The sequence below is a fragment of the Marmota flaviventris genome, chromosome 9 (genome assembly GCF_047511675.1).
Source record: "Marmota flaviventris isolate mMarFla1 chromosome 9, mMarFla1.hap1, whole genome shotgun sequence".
Classification (NCBI taxonomy): domain Eukaryota; kingdom Metazoa; phylum Chordata; class Mammalia; order Rodentia; family Sciuridae; genus Marmota; species Marmota flaviventris.
Window position 1 is genome coordinate 38,583,814 of NC_092506.1, and position 17,453 is coordinate 38,601,266.

Consider the following 17,453-nt stretch of genomic DNA (forward strand, 5'->3'; position numbering starts at 1 on the left):
TCATAACCCAATCATTTCACCTCTAAACTTTCTTGTATTGTCTCACATATGAGCTTTTTGGGTACACCCAATATCTAAACCATAACATTTGACCCTAGCCACCCCCTGGAGATCTTGTCTATCTGAAAATCCAAAATACATTTAGCACATTTCCAAGAGCTGTCATAGTGTCAGCAATTTTAGCATTGCCCAAAAGTCCAAGTCCTATATCTCCTTTGAGACTCAAGGCAAAATTCTCAGTGTGAGCCTGTGTAATAATCAAAAGCAAGATAACATATATCTAACATAAAATGCTACATAGTAAACCTGTCCATACCAAACGGAAGAAACATGGGCATAGAAAAAAAGGATGGGACCAAAGCAAGACTGAAATCCAGCTGGGTAAACAAGTTTTTTAGCTGCATGTTCAGTTCAGTATCTGGGACAAATGGCATCCTGACACTCTTTGCAAAGATCTTGTGTGGCTCTACCCCTATGGTGTTATTGGTTTCAGCCCACAAGGTATCTCTCTTGGCTTGTCTCTGCTCAATTTCTGCAGCTTTCCTTGGCAGATGTCCCACATTACTGTCATTTCTTAATCTTTGGGGTCTCTATTGTAGCTAAGACTTTTTTCTCACATCTCCATGCATGCCCTCTCCAGGCTGCTGATGCAAGATCAAAGGACAGGCAGTTAGTGTACAGGATTGGGTCAGGAAGGAAAAATGGAAGCTGATTCAAACGAAATAGAATTTTAATACCTTCCGGGACATATATCCTTCTCCTTACCAGAGGCCAAGGTCACCTGCTTGCATGGAAGTGTTCCTCCCAGCAAGAAGTTGTTAATGAGTACCCCCTGCATGACTCCCTTTCTGTTTTTCTAGACAGATGTGAAAAATAGGGAAAGGCAGCCCCTAGAAGGCTCCTTTTGGGAGGAGGCATGAAAAGAAAGAAACCAAGGAACTGTAAGAGGACAAGATACACCCCTTCCATGGACACCAGCTCTGGGTCCACTTCTCCCCCACCCCAGGAGTCTGTCTCTGTTCTATCATTTAAATAAAACTTCTTTTCTGTGATTGCCTTGTTGTTTCCTGGGTTTTCAATATCCACATGGGGGAAGAAGACCCGATTCTGATTTTCAAGACCAGTATCACTGCCAGCAGGGATTATGATGCTGCTGCATTTTTCCTGGCCTCCAAAACTTTGTTTTTAAATCTTGATGAAAGCCTACTTGACCCCTTAACTCTAGCATCCTGCATTTCTGCAGAACCAGCACTACATGGTTGAAGTTCAGGTTTGCACAAACTTCAACAGTAGTCAAGCCTCCAGGGACTCTGGCTGCAGAAACTTCTGAATCTCTGGGTGACTGAGCATGGTAAAACAAACAAACAAACAAATAAATAAATACATACATACATGCAAACATACATACATACATATCTTCCTAGGGTTCCCTGTGCAACTAGGGTGGTGCCCCACTGATCTTTGCTCAAAGGATTTTGTACTTTTACATCCTAGAGCCTGAGATGGATATAGACTTGCCAATTCCTGAGCTGTCCTCAATACATCTTTCCAATTAATTCTGGGTGAAGCAATTAGCATTTCTTTAGTGATCACAATGTATTTAACAAACACAATTTCCTAAGCCCAAATTTTACTTGCAGTTTTTCTGGCCAAACTGCCAATTTTTCACGTCTTTGAAAGCTTTACATTCTGCTCCTGATTATCACAATAATTGTGGCTAAAACCTGCTATCTCTCTCTATATATCTATATCCATATCTATATATGAATATATAATATTTACACTAGTTTTATAGACAACTGTCCCACTTCTGTCTCAAAAAGTGAGAGATGGGAGGTCCAAGGGAGAGACATTTTGTGTCTATAGACCTAGACAGCTTCCTTCCCCCAACTACAATATGTCCAATTTCAAGTGCATAGAATAGGGAGAAAGCCACTCATTTCCATTCCAAACAAGTCTCCTTTGGGAATTTCTGCCCTGAAATAAGGACCGTATCCGAGCTCCTGGGGAACAGACTGAGGACCCTGAGCCTCTGTTCACAAGTAATGTTTTCATTTTCAAGTTGCAGCTTAGAAAAGTCAGGGCTCTCCAGATTTGGGAAGCCCCCTAATTGCTGGGGGTCTCTGGCCGCACACAGTTCCTCACACTTCTGACAATAAAAGAAGTCAGGGACATTGGTCTTCTTGATCTTAGCAGGAGAGGTGGGTCCAAGTCCCACACAGACTGCACTCAATCATGGAACACCCTGCAAAGGGCTTCCAGCAGTAACAAATGATCACATCCCATGAGTCACCACCTGATTCTACCCTGATGTCTTCATCTATGGCCCACATGCTGCCTTCACTGGAGCTGGCATCTCTATCTTGGTTCTTTCAGTGCTGCCCACCTCTTTGCTTTCATTGTCAGTGTGAGGGGCTCCTTCGGATGCACTGAGGCAGGAGGCCTAGGTGCCTCAGGGGGTTTTAGGAGCACAGGGGCTGGGGTTTCACCCCCTACCACTGCTGCCATCTCTTCCTCTTTCTTTCTTCTTCTTTCTCCTCCTCTTCCTGTTCAGAGTCTGTATCACTGGGGGGTGCCTGGGGAGGGCCAGGAGGTGGGAATCTTTTTTCCCCCTACCTTCCCCTGCTCAGCCTTTTTCAACTTCCGCTTCTTGCTCTTCTTGATTCGAGACTTCTTTTCCCCATCCCCAGGACTTGGCAGAGGCCTCCGAAGCACCCCCAAACCAGCCCCACCTCCTGGCCCCAACTTTCAGTTCTTTTGGTCCTTCTTTCGAAGCTGAGAGAGATCTCCCTGGGAAAGGCATACTGTGGGGAGAGCAGCAGGGTACCAGGAGGTTTGTGTCAGAGATATGGGTGACCATGGAGATGCCACTTTGGGCCCATGAAAATCAAAGAGAGAGTCCTTGAGCTTCATTTTCTCAATCAGGGTGGACTATCAAGAGCCTGCATATGTGAGAAGGTGGACCTTGGGGGTCTAGGCTGAGTGCTACCTGCTTGAACTGCCCTTCTCTTAGACCATTTTGCTTTTTTAACCAAGGTATGGATGGTTCGAAGGTCAGGGGGGCTGAGTCCTGGCCAGCACTGTCCACCACACTCTCACCACACAATGGAGAACTGGAGCCAGAGGCTGGCCATTACTTTACCAGTTTTATATATTATTTCAGGTAGGTTCCTCCTGTAAATATTAATACAATCCCACCTCAAGGTAGTTGTTCTCCTGTCTCTACCTCTTTGCTGGGGGGGAGGGCGGGGAATGTAACCAGCATAGGCCAAAACAAAACTACAGAATTTGTTGAAATCTTCAATTGTTCTCTGATGTTTCTCTGGTAGCTTCTGGACTGGGTTGTGCCATGGCTTTCAGCATAGACCCCTCCCCTCCTCCTGGTCCTGCAACCCCCTCCCCTGAGCCGGAGATCCTGGTGCCACCTCTGGTGCTACTCCTACTGCCTTGCTCCACAGAAGTATCTGCTTCAGCTGAGACTCCCTGCCAGCAATATTGATACCACATGTCATGTAATTTCCTCCACCAGATTAATCACATTTAAATTCAATCTCACAGAAAATCTCAGAGCACAGACAAAATGTAGAACACTTCTTAACTAGAACATAGCATGAATGGCCTCTATTCCAATTTTCAATAGAATCCCTATTTTCCTCTGAAACCTCATGAGCCCAGTCTTTACTGTCTGCAGTCCTATTAGTATTCTGATCTTCTGAGCTCCCACTAGATTTGCCATTAAGCTCTGCCTACTACATTTTAAATCTTTTTCAGCTTAGAGCTCTGAGCTTTTCAAATTTCCTCCCATAAATTCCCAAAATCTCAAAAAGTTTCTGAATCACATGGTCATAGCAATGATGCCACTTCTAGGTGCCATTTTTATTTAGCCAGCATTTTCACTGCTGTTGATCAAAAGCCCTGACAACAATTTTAGAGGAGGAAAAGTTTTTTTGGCACTCATGGTTTCAGAGGTCTTAGTCCATAAATGACTACATTTCTCAGGGTCTATGGTAAAGCAGGGCATTATGGAAAAGAGTGTGGTGGGGGAAAGCAGCTCAGGGCATGACACCAGAAAGCAGAGAGAGAGAATATTCTGCCTCTCCCACTGACCAAGTATATACCCCAAGTTATGCCCCAATGACTCATCTCCTTCAACCACTCAGATAATCCTTTTAAGGTAGTTAATGTACAGATTAGGTTAAGTCTTTAATAATCCAATCATTTTACCTCTAAAATGTCTTGCAATGTCTCACATATGAGCTTTTGGGAAACCCTTAATATCTAAACTATAACAATATAATATTTCCTTTATGAGTGAACTCACACCAAATAGAACAAAGGAGATAATTGATAACAATACTTACCTATGTATAGCATTTATTTCTTTTAATCTGTGAACTTAATTTTTAATGTGAGTATATATGTGTGTCTATTGTGAATAAAATAGTGTATTATTATATGTTTTTATTCTTTTTTTTAAATAGAAAGGATATCAAATTTTTCCTTTCTTTTTGAATCCAATGACTAATGAACTCACATTAATTCTCATTTCTTTTAGTGATTTTTCAGTTTTCCTGGTGTATAGTCTTGTTTTTAGATGTGTGTTTATTCTCCAGTGCTCTACTAGTTAGAGAGAATTCAGAAGGGATAGACATAGTAATAGAAACACAAGTCTTCTGAAAGCATTTACTATAAATATAAGTGGAAAATATGACATTTAAATGTGCAAATATATCATTTGCATCCTGGATAATAGAAAATAAATATTGTATAAAAGCCACTTCTTCCCTAAGAAGCTTATAATTTGATTTATGTTAAGACAATTAAAATCTCAATGAAATGACTTAGGAAATTAAAAAAATAATAATTTAGCTAGGAAAGGATTAAAAAATAGGTCTGGAAATCAATCAATCAACTTTGTGTGCATTGATTATTCAGCAATTTCCAGGTACAGTTATTATTTTTTTGGGAAAAAAGCTATTACTTTACATTAAGTCTATAAACAACAATGGCTAAATATGTAATAATGAAGCCAGAAAACACTAACTGATCTCAGGTTAGTCAAGCGCTTTTTCTTTTTTTTTTTAAAGAGAGAGGGGGGGAGAGAGAGAGAAAGAGAGAGAGAGAGAGAGAGAATTTTTAAAATATATATTTTAAAATATATATATTTTTTAGTTTTTGGTGGATACAACATCTTTATTTTATTTGTATGTGGTGCTGAGGATCGAACCCAGTGTCCCGCACATGCCAGGTGAGCGCACTACAGCTTGAGCCACATCCCCAGTCCTTGTCAAGCACTTTTTAAAATAAAAACATAGGAGCAATTAATACAGCAATTGAGATATTTCAGTTAATACAGAAGTGATTATCAAATCAATTGAGTTGTTTCACTTAATATATTATAAAATGTACAAAAATATATTCATCAAAAATATAAGTATAATTAAAAGGAAATGCTAAAGGGCATAATTTTAACATATGTAAAAGGTAACTGGAGACTTAATAGGTAATGATTACTCTACTCAACAAATATTTGTATAATATAAATTACAGATAATTACAGGCTACAGTAAGAAAGAAAATTTTGGGGGCTGGGGATGTGGCTCAAGCGGTAGCGCGCTCGCCTGGCATGCGTGCAGCCCAGGTTCGGTCCTCAGCACCACATACAAACAAAGATGTTGTGTCTGTCAAAAACTAAAAAAATAAATATTAAAATTCCCTCTCTCTCTCTCTCTCTCTCTCTCTCTCTCTCTTAAAAAAAAGAAAGAAAATTTTTGATGCAAAGGAGAGTAATTGAAAACACTTTCAGATAAAAAAAGTCTAGGTAGATCTCTATGCTGATGACATTTTAGCTAGTGGGAATATTTAGGCTAAGTTCTGAATAAAGAGATCAAACAATAAATTCATTACACAGACGGGAGCATGTACAATGGCTCAGATATAGAAAAGGAAAGTAGAACATGGTAGGTGGATGACAGTGCAGTAAGGAAAGATTTATTTGAGATAACATTAAAGGGACAGAAAGAAATAGACACTCCAGGGGATATGTGGATTAGAGTGAAGTTTGTATCTTATTCAGAAATCATCAAAAATCCCTAGAAGCACTTTAGGTCAATATGTACATGGTAGGATTTGCCTTTTTAAAATGCATAACTATTCAGAATGGATTGATCAAAAGGTTACTGGAAACAATTTGTCCATATGTATCAAGATTCTGGAAGCAATTGATATCCATGGACTAGAAATTATCTTTTCCAAAATCTAGGAATATATTTAGAAATGTACATGATTAAAGATTCTTGGAGAATTCCCCAGTCTATGTTTTTGTAATAGAAAAAATAAAATCCTAGCAACAGGAGAATGAATAGGGACATAGAGCATCTGACAAGCATTGTGATACATATTTAAAGACAGGAACATACTAATGAACAAGTATATGCACATACATATGTCTTTCTTTCTCTAGTATTCACATGAGCATACACATAAAGATTTTCATATCTTTGAAAAAACTATTTTCATGGATAATGGGTTTTATGCTAATATAAGAAAATATTATTTTATTTGGTTAGTTTAATCCAAATTTCAAGAGAATCATTAGAATCTTGACTTCTGTCATTTTGGTCACTCCTTCATGACTGCATTGATCAGAGCTATAAACTTAATTACATGAAAATATATGCTTTGATTTATATGCTATAGTTTAATTGAAAACAAATCTACCTACATGTGTGTTATTATAAGCTTATTTGATCTATAAATTGTATATTTAACATTGTATTAATTTATAGAGGTTGTGCCCAATATATTTTCCCTGGTATATCTTATTTGAGGTAGTAATATTCAAAACAAAACAAAACAAAACAAAAAAGATTCTAATGAATTAGTTCCTGTTTCTGTCTACTGAATCAATAGAGGTTTATAGCTTTTCTAGATAGGCACATTTTGTGCAGGACAAAATTGATATTTCCATCATTCTTGATATAAAGATATAATGGAAAAATAGCAAAGTACATCAAACGCTTCTATTAATTTCAATAAGGGAAACATGAAGAATTGCAAATTGTTCTCTACATTTTTTGCCCAAGATCCCTGTTGTCACACTAGGGATTTATCTTCTGTTTTGGTACCTTTTTAAAAATATTTATTTATTTTTTAGTTGTAGTTGCACACAATACCTTTATTTATATGTGTTGCTAAGGATTGAACCCAGGGCCTCACACATGCTAGGTGAGCGCTCTACCACTGAGCCACAACTCCAGCCCCTGTTTTGGTTCCTTTTGATCAAAATAGTATGTAATTGAAAAAAACAAAGGAGCAGTGAAAGAAAAACAGAGATATCTGAAAAATTTAAAAAAAGTTTTTAAGTTCACAATAGCCATGGAAGTTGATTTACAAGCATGCACATGCATGTAGGGTCAGTCAAGAGAACTGACCTTTAGATCTTGTTTTAAAATTGTGTCTGTCACCTTAGCATGTCCTTTCCCCTCCTGAACCTGAGTTTCTTCATCTGACATGTATCTGGGTACACCTTATCCTGTGGAATACAAAATAAGATTATTCAGGCTAGTTAAATCCAAAGAGGAGCTCTCTGCCTAGACCTTCTATTCATACACAACCTAGCCACAGTAGCAAATGAGATAAAATTAGAGATATTTGAATGAATAATTTACTATTTATTAAAAGCTCAACATTTTGCTTTCTTATTTGTATGACAAAAATCCTTTGTTTCTTTTCATGTGTGTCATCCCTCTTTGATACTCCACTTATCATATTTTGTCAAAAACAGGAAGATCTATTATACCTTAAACAAAGACTGTATCATTTGCATTATTGTAAAGTGGCAAATAGGCTCATTGAAAATCAATTTCAAGGAAATGTAATCTGTTTATCTCCCTTAATTTACCTTTAAGTGAAATTTACAATATGCTTTAAGTTTTTTACTTTGAATCAATTTTTGTTTGCGAGTATGCCTCAATTTTTTTTCACTCTTGAAGTAGCTATCTACCAAACATAAAAAAGCCAAAATTAACCCTGTGAACTTTGTACTTAAGTTTTACAAAGCACATGAATATAGAGGCAATAACGTGAAATTATCCTTGATTGATAAAAGAAGTATGTATTAAAATATTCACCCAGCACCATCTTTTTTTTTTCAGCACCATCTTTATTTTAATAAAAGAAACATAATTATAGGACTGGGGAAATAAGTCAATGGTAAAGCAATTGACTACATATGTGAAGACATGGATTTGATCCCTACTACAGCATATTTTATATAAAAATTTATATAAAATAATAATTTTGTCTTACATAAAAATTTATCTGAAATAATTTATACTATATAAAACAATGATTTTATTATATAATATAAAATAGTTGCAATTGTAGTATATATTGGACCAGAGATACATTTATGTCACCATGGTAAATTTTCAAAAGAAAAGAAAGTAATATGTAACAAAATATATACAGGTATTTTTATAATTTAACTTAGAAACATAAATCCATGAATTCACTATATGATTTTAACTCAGAATTTTAACTCCAACAATTTAATGTGGAGAAATTCTTATATAGATGCATTTTCCCTAAATGAGATATCAATATAGCACAAACGAAATATTACAAGTTACAAAACCAATACATTAGTACAAGTAATCATTATATTACCAATGAATGTCAATTATTATGAAGTCACAAAGAACAATGAGAGGAGTAAACTTAAAATTTCTAAAATAATAAATCAATTTAATTAAATGATTATAATTACATAAAGTCATATAAATAAGTTGTTACATTTTGGATCTGGATATCCCCCAAAGACTCATGTATTGCAAGCTTGGTCCTTCATGCAGCAAATGTTCACAAATGTAGTACTTGAGAAGTAAACGGATCATTAGGACTTTCATTTTATCAATGGGTTAACACATTGAGGGCTTAATAATTTGAATGGACTATTGGGAGGTGGTGGAAATTTCAGCAGGTTGGACTTAGTTGCAGGGAGAGAGTCCTTGGGAGCATTTCCTTGGAGACCATATTTTCTCGTTGGTCCAATCCTCTCTCCTTCCTGGATGCCATGAGGTAAGAAGCCTTGCTCTGCCACACTCTTCCACAATGAAGTATTTCTTCGTCACAGAGCCAGAAACAATAGGGTCAACCAACCATGGAATGAAGTTTCTGAAACCATGAGCCAAAATGTCTTTTATTTCTTTTACTTTTTCTTTATTTAAAATTTGATTTTATTTTTTAAATACATGACAGAGGAATACATTACAATTCTTATTACTCATATAAGCACAATTGTTCATATCTCTGTATATAAAGTATGTTCACACCAATTCATGTCTTCATACATGTACTTGGATAATGATGTCAATCACATCCACCATCATTGCTAACCCTCTGCCCCCTCCCTTCCCCTCCAACCCCTGTGCCCTATCTAGAGTTCATCTATTCCTCCCATGCCCCCCTACCTACCCAACTATGAGCAGTCACCTTATATTAGAGAAAATATTTGGCATTTGTCTTTTTGAGATTGGCTAACTTCACTTAGCATTATATTCTCCAACTCTATCCATTTACCTGCAAATGCCATGATTTTATTCTCTTTTATTGCTGAGTAACATTCCATTGTGTAAAAAGTAGGCCCTAATCTTCATCATGCAGAATTAGGCCCCAACTTCCTTAATAAGACTCCTATAGTGCAAGAATTAAAACCAAGAATCAATAAATGGGATGGACTCAAACTAAAAAGAAACAATCTGTGAGGTCAATAGATATCTTACATGTTAAAAGCAAAATTTTACCTCTCACATATCAGATAGAGCAATAATCTTTACGGTATATAAAGAACTCAAAAAACTAAGCACCAAAAATAAATAAATAAATAAATAAATAAATAAATAAACCAATCAATAAATGGGCCAAGGACCCGAACAGGCACTTCTCAGCAGAGGATATATAATCAATCAACAAATATATAAAAAAAATTCATCACCTCTAGCTACTAGAGAAATCTAAATCAAAACTACTCTATGATATCATCTCACTCCAGTAAGAGTGGCAGCCATTTTGAAGACAAACAACAACAAGTGTTGGTGAGCATGTGGGGAAAAAGGTACACTCATACACTGCTGGTGGGACTGTAAATTGGTGTAGCCAATATGGAAAGCAGTATGGAGATTCCTTGGAAACCTGGGAATGGAACCACCATTTGACCCAGTCTATACCCAAAGGACTTAAAAACAGCATACTACAGGGACACAGCCACATCAATGTTTATAGCAGCAGAATTCACAATAGCCAAACTGTGGAACCAACCTAGATGCTCTTCAGTAGAGGATTAAAAAAAAGGGGGGGGGGGCAAAATGTCTTTCCTCCCTACAATTTATTTTCCCATGTATTTTGTCCCAGCAATTAAAAACTAAAACCTTTGTGTAAACATGTGTTTCATCTTATGTTTCTGAATAGCTGGATAAAATTGCATCTTATTATTTCTATATTCATTATGAGGATTAAAGAACACATTTAAGGTACTTAAAATACTATCTTCCTCATAACAAGTCTTCAATAAATATAAACTATCATTGCTACTATTTTTAACTGACTTAAGTCAGTTTGATCATCATAGAATTTGAATATTTTGTTGTAAATGTCATGAATTTCTTATAGTAATCATTAGGTGATTTGTTGTAATATACAATCTGTTCCACTATACACTGTAATACAAAGTTACTTTCACATGATAGAAACTAATGTTCTTTTTTTTTCTTTTTTTAGTTGTCAAGGGATCTTTATTTTATTTCTATTTGGTGCTGAGAATCGAACCCAGTGCACACATGCTAGGCAAGCCCTCTACCACTGAACTACGTCTCCAGCCCACTAATGTGTTTTTTAAAGTAATAGTATAGTCACATAGTAGCAGAGAATGTTGTTAGGAAGTTGTGACCAAAGTCTTATTACTAGGTGTGCTATTTTAATTAAATCAAGGTTCATCTTAAATTGTGCTATAAATATAAGTATTAACAGGAAGGCACATATATCAGCACACATTTATATAATTTCTTGCAACTTGGTAGAATCTCTGTAACTCAAACAATTATTACAAAAGTAACTTTTCTTAAAAGGAATCCTTGAGGAACATTTTTAATCATAGCAGCTTGAGTGAATTTTCTAGTTAGATTAGGCAAGGAATCCTCTGTTAGATAGAAGTGCATCTGACCTACACTATGCTGTTAGCTGAAAGATTCTCTCTCAGAATATAAGCTACTAAAATCACTAGATTCTTAAATTCTTGAACCTATTTGAATACAATATGTTTGATCCAATATTATCCATATTAGAATATAATATCTATGGGGTGGGTGTCTGACCCTCAGAAATTGGGCAGGGAGAAAGATTTGTTGAAGTCTCAAAATTCTAACAGGTGACTGAAGTGAAATATCAGGGACAAGCCAGTTTGCTTTCATGTGCATTTAAAAAAAAAAAAAAAAAAACATGTAATAAGAGGCAGAACCAAAGAGTAAGAAGGTCGATGGCCAGCCATTGTAAAAAATGAGGTGACTGGTCAACTTCTAGAAGCACAAGAAGAAAAAGTATGGATTAAATAAATTTTAGTCCATAAAATTTATTACCACTAACACTAATGGAAAAACATACTACCAACATCTCCATGGTAACTGACAAATATTGTAAGGAAGAATTTATGAGCAATGACTGAAGGTCTCACAGTTGACATGATTGAAGAGCTTTATCTTTAATTAATTGTCCCCAGGATAGAGAGGAGAACTGAGTTAACACATACAAATATTTCTCTGCCCACACTGAAATGATATAAAATAATTCAGATTATGTATATGCTATGATCATTTTTATTAATGATGAATATTATTGTAACTATTTTATGGCTCAAAATCCGATTTAACCTATTTCAGTGGGGAGAGTTTATTGTATAATACATGAAGAAATCAAACCACTGACTTGGGCATCCTAAATATGCATGGAAATCATTCAATAGAGTCGAATCTATGTGGAAAGTTTAGTACTGTTACAGATCTTACTGATACTGAGCTACAAAGGATATTTTCAGGGAGTATTCACAGGTGTTTTTGAAGTAAACTATCCTAACATTTAACTTTCCCTGAACACAACAGTAGATAATGGGAAGAAGAGTAAGCAAAATAGTAGAAATACCCGACAGGGGTGGTGTTTGAGGAGCTACAGATAGATACACTGATATTTCTTTACAATTAGTAGAAAAGACTCAGTATTAAAAATGCCTAGTTTAACACAAAGTTATACAATTCAGTAAATCATCAGTAGTGACATGGGATTAGGATATGTTAGAGGAAAGAAGCCTGGGTATGATCAGTTCCACGCACTTTCCTTTCTCCATTCTCATCAATGGTCTCACCAACCCTCTCTTGAGAAAATCTGGAGCATAATTAATACAAGAACTTAAAATTATTTTAAAATTTAATGTCTGAATACCTATATCTGCTTAATTTTTAAAAAGAATTAATTTTAAATCTACAGAGCAAATTCAATCCTTCTCTTAGTGCTCTCTAATAACACATTATATTATTGAGTTAAATATTCTCTCTGGTGGTTTCAATGTTATGTATTCAGGTATATGTTTCAACCTCAGTTGGCAGCAATGTTCTGGTGCCTACAGTCAGCTCAGTCTTCACAGTGGCTGACTATTGACCTTATTCCTCTTTGGCTCTGCCTTTTATTATATGTGCTTTCTAACAGCACATAATGATGACTTGTCCCTGAGATTTCATCTCAGTCACCTGTGAGGATTTCAAGGCCTGTACCTGCCCTTCTCCCCTCCCAGTTTCTGAGGTTCAGGCACCTTGGGATATTTGGGAGAGTTATTTGCTTTATTTTTGTCTGGTTACTTCATCCATCAGTTGAAATTATCATTGATATCTATTTCATACTGTTGTTGTTTTCAAATGAAAAATGATTGATTGATAATTATGATAATTTAATAAGATAGTACTAAAGACTTGTCTCAAAATCAATCAATAATTGATTTTGAAACAAGTCTTTAGTGCTATATTATTAAAAAACAATGAAAAATGTTACTTGAGTATTCATTTTGTGTTGTTAAATTATAAGTCCTAGAATAAGCTCATTTTGTATTTTCTAACATAATTATTCTATATAGTTATAACTTTTATTACTGCTAGACGAAGTAAATTAATTAATTTATATTGGTTAGAGGCTGATGAGAAATCCTGTGGGAATAAAGTAGTAAAAGGGAAAGCAATGAATTAATCATTTTATTTAATTAAAATATATTTTGATAGAGAGTATTTTATTTACAAAAATCAATATTAATAAAAGTGAAATGAATGTGTATATATTAAACTTATAAACAAATCCCTATCTGGAATTATGCTAAGAAAATATCTGTAATTAATAAATTACTTTTTAAGTGGATCTTATGTTCAATAATAATTGAAGGTTACAATAACAATTTATATATTCCTGGCTAGGCATTTTGTGCTGAAGTATGAGATGTGGCTGGTTGGATCATTAAAAAGCAGAGATATGATCACATCAAGGCTAATGTCATTTATTTAATAACAATAAGTAGAAACTACTTTTGCTTTCCATTGATCTCAATCACAGAAGGTGAGGAGAGACACAGAGGACAGCCTGCTGAGTGCACAAACCTCATTAGTGTTCTTCTGCTCAGCACTTTTCCACCATACACAGAATGTGTCCGCTCAGCTATTCCAGAAAATCTGCCCATTTTCAAATGGACTATGTATTGGTTACATGTTTTAAATGGAATTTTGCCACTGTGAATATCAAAATTTTCAATTTTCTCTAAATCATGATTCAGTGCACTTTACAAGCCCATTAAATGGGTTAGGGGTGGGGAGTTAAGGAAAAATGAAAAAGGAAACCTGCAAAGTGGTCAAGGGCCCTGAAGGAGTTAGTGTTCTTCTAACTAACTAACTATAAATTGTCTCCATGTGGAGGAAGCTGTTTAGAGCTCTGCACTGGAAATCAGTCTCTTAGTTTCAGTGCAGCTGAATGTCCATGGGCAGGGTTGTGATATATTGTTTTCACACTTTGACTTATAAGTATAAATTAACAAAGGCACATTTTGATAAACCAAAACAGAAATTTGAGGAAGTCAGGGGTAGTGGTGGGGCAAAGAAGCTTAAGAGACTCCTCCCCTAAGCACTAGGTCTTGGTAAGTTCCAGAGTCCAACTTCCTGACAATTTTATATTGCTTTGATGAATGAGAAAACCTATAGCAGTGATGCATTTTGTACTTACTTTTTGACATTCTGGGAACAACACAACACCTGATTCAGTTTGAAATTGCACAAACTGATATGTTTAATAATTTTCTTTTTTGAGAAAATAATGGCATGATACCATGAGGGCATCCCATGGGTAATGATCCTGTACTGTGCTTATAGATGAGATGTCTTTTCTATTTTATCATTATAGAAAACTTTTATAATCTAATTGTGTCTTAATTGTATAGATAAAAAATTGAGGCTAATAAGTGTTGATGCTTGTCCAATGGCACAAAACTTGACAGTATAAAACCTGGGAATTGAGTCCAGATTATTTTAATTCTGAAGTCCATAATGTTTCTTTTTATCCTTCTGTCATTCTGTACAGTTTTAGTTTGTATGCTGTTGATGCAAACTCAAACTATATAGAATATTCATGTGCCCATCCATCATCTAGCTCCAACAGCTCATAATAGTCTGCCATTCATGTTTCTCCTATACTTTCTATTCCATATTCACACAATTATGTTTTAAACCACAGTTTGATGCTAATAGAGTGGATATTGAATGGCTAACTGTCATTTCTACTTGACACAAGTAAAGGCTTTAGATAGTGTTTGAAGGCAGTTGGAAACCTGATAGATTGAGGAAAGCAATGCTGATGACTCATGGTTCCAGACATGCAATCTTTGTCTCCAGTGGCTGGACAGTTCTCCCTCACCAGAAATCAGTCCTTTCACATGATTTATTTCAAAAATGGAATATTCTAAATATAGGTCAATATGAAAATGCTTGTCACATTTTATTATAAAATGTAATTCTCTGCAAATTTGGAGCATGATGATATGATTTTCACAAATAAAATAATTACTGAGGCTAGAAAATCAAATTATTTTAATCCAAAAATATGTCAACTAGGAAAATAATTTCAGTGATTTTTAATGCCTGCACAGTGTTTCCAATATTAATTTATTAATGCATCGACATTTTCATGTCTAAATCTATAATTGAAATTTTTCATTCTAAGTCAGCTAAATCCTGAGTAATTGATGACCCAATTTACTATAAACTTCTGTGAGCACAAAATCTATATTTAAAATTCATAGATTATATCTGAATAAATTCAAAATAGTCTGACTACAGAATAAATACAAAAATCTCCCACTTTGTGATTGCAGATTATATTGTATTAATTAGTTTTGTGTTAACTACAACAAGATACTTTTTTGTGTAATTAAGAGAAAAAAAAATATTATTAGGCTCACATTTCTAGAGGTTTCAGGACAAGATCAAGTGACTCCAGTCTTTGAGACTCTGTTGAATAGTAGTAGTGGGAACAAGGTGTCAGAGCAAACTATTCCCCTCATGAGCCAGAAAGCAGAGAGAGATTGAATGGACCAGGGTCTAACAATCTACTTTGAGTGCACTCATCCCATGACCTGAGGACCTCCCAGTAATGCCTACGTTTTAAAGATCACCTAAACCACCAGTTCTTTAACACATGGACTCTTGGAGGTCACTATCCATATTCAAACAATATCAATACTTGAGTTTGACTTGAAGAATATCAACGTCCTCTCTAATACTACCCACTCTTCTATAAGCTTATTTTTTTTAAATTAGGGAATTCATAATCCTGTTGCTAGCAACATTAACCCACAATATAATTTGATTATCCTATTTAAATTCCTGAATCTATCAATTGTTTTATTTTTCATTTTTGTCTCAGTTTATACATGAAAGCACAGATTCTAGCACCATATCCTAGAACAATTGCTGCATTTGGGTTTTCCCACCTATTCCAACAGGTGTGGCTCCAGTTCAGGCCTCTCTCTCCTATATACACCTTTACAGCATGACTAATACTGCACCAGCTATCTGGGTATACCTTGTCCAGTCAGACTGGTATTGAAAATTAATCATTGCAGTCACTGAGCCTAATGTCTTTGTGGGACTGATATCTAGATAAGTATGATAAGGGTATTTTACTTGGAGAAATAGGCTTTATCTACTGCATGAGTTAAGCAAGATATTTCTGCTTAACACACTACTTACAATAAATAAATCAAAATTCTATGAGATACAACTCTCTGAAGAATGTCTTGTAAAAAGGAGATGTTTCAAAAGAGATGTTTCAAAATTTGAGTACTCTTCACTGTGTGAGATTATCTGAAGATATCACTTAGCACCTCAGCTGTTTTTCTGGGCTAGCACTTTCTGTGTGCTGCCTGTGCCTCGATTGCCTGTATCATTGAAATTGCTACTAAAAGATCTTTGCTTCTATCATTTTTGGTTTGATAATGTGATCCTATATGCAGGTTTAACATTCCTGTTTATTGTTCTTCTTTTCTGTCCCTTAATCCAAGGAAAGCTTTTATTCCTTTTGACATCTAAAAGTGCCGGTTATTTTTAATTCATACAAAACCCTTCACTACATATATTTGTAGTCATCTGTTGCCTTTCTTAAGTAGTTACTCTTTGATGATACTGAAGTTAGGTCTTCCTCTATTTTAGGGTTTCTGGTTCCCAAGCCAAAATTCTACTTGTCTATTAAAATGATAATTCTGTCTTCTTGGAAGAGTGTGTGTGTGTGTGTGTGTGTTTTGTTGTTGTTGTTGTTGTTGTTTTTCATTTAAATTCAACTGTCACCATTCCTGTCAAAGTCACCTGAGTTCCCCCATAAAATCCTGCAGACAGATTCTAATTTGTCTCTTTTCTGCTCTTGGCCTTTCCAGTGCATTCTGGATCCTTTCCTCCTATATTTTCCGTGTGCTGCATGTGTCTGTTGATGGCCTGTATCATTGAACTTGCTACTAAAGGAACTTTATTTCTATATTTTGGTTTGATCATGGATAGATAGATAAAAAATGGATGGATAGCTAGCTATCTAGAAATAACCATATCACCCTTGTTCTTATCTTTTAGTAATCACAATGGAAATTTAGAACATTTCCTGTTTAACTGTTTATCATGGCCTCTTTAACACTAAACTTAGCCTTAACTCATACTACTATCTTCTGTAATAACTCAGCTACACAAGCTTTACTTTCTATTTCCCTTAAGTACTCTAGTTTCCCTAACATGTAACTTTTATATGTGCCGTTTTTGTTGGCCAGAACACTTTTCTTCCAAGGACTCCTATTATATGTTATTTTCTCGGAAGTTAATTTATGCCTCCCTAATTTC

General features: G+C 35.4%; 1 pseudogene; it reads right to left on the reverse strand.

The window, feature by feature from the left end:
• Window positions 1–2,078: 2,078 nt before the first annotated feature.
• Window positions 2,079–3,320, reverse strand: LOC114093816 (PHD finger protein 23 pseudogene; annotated as a pseudogene).
• Between the last annotated feature and the right edge of the window lie 14,133 nt (window positions 3,321–17,453).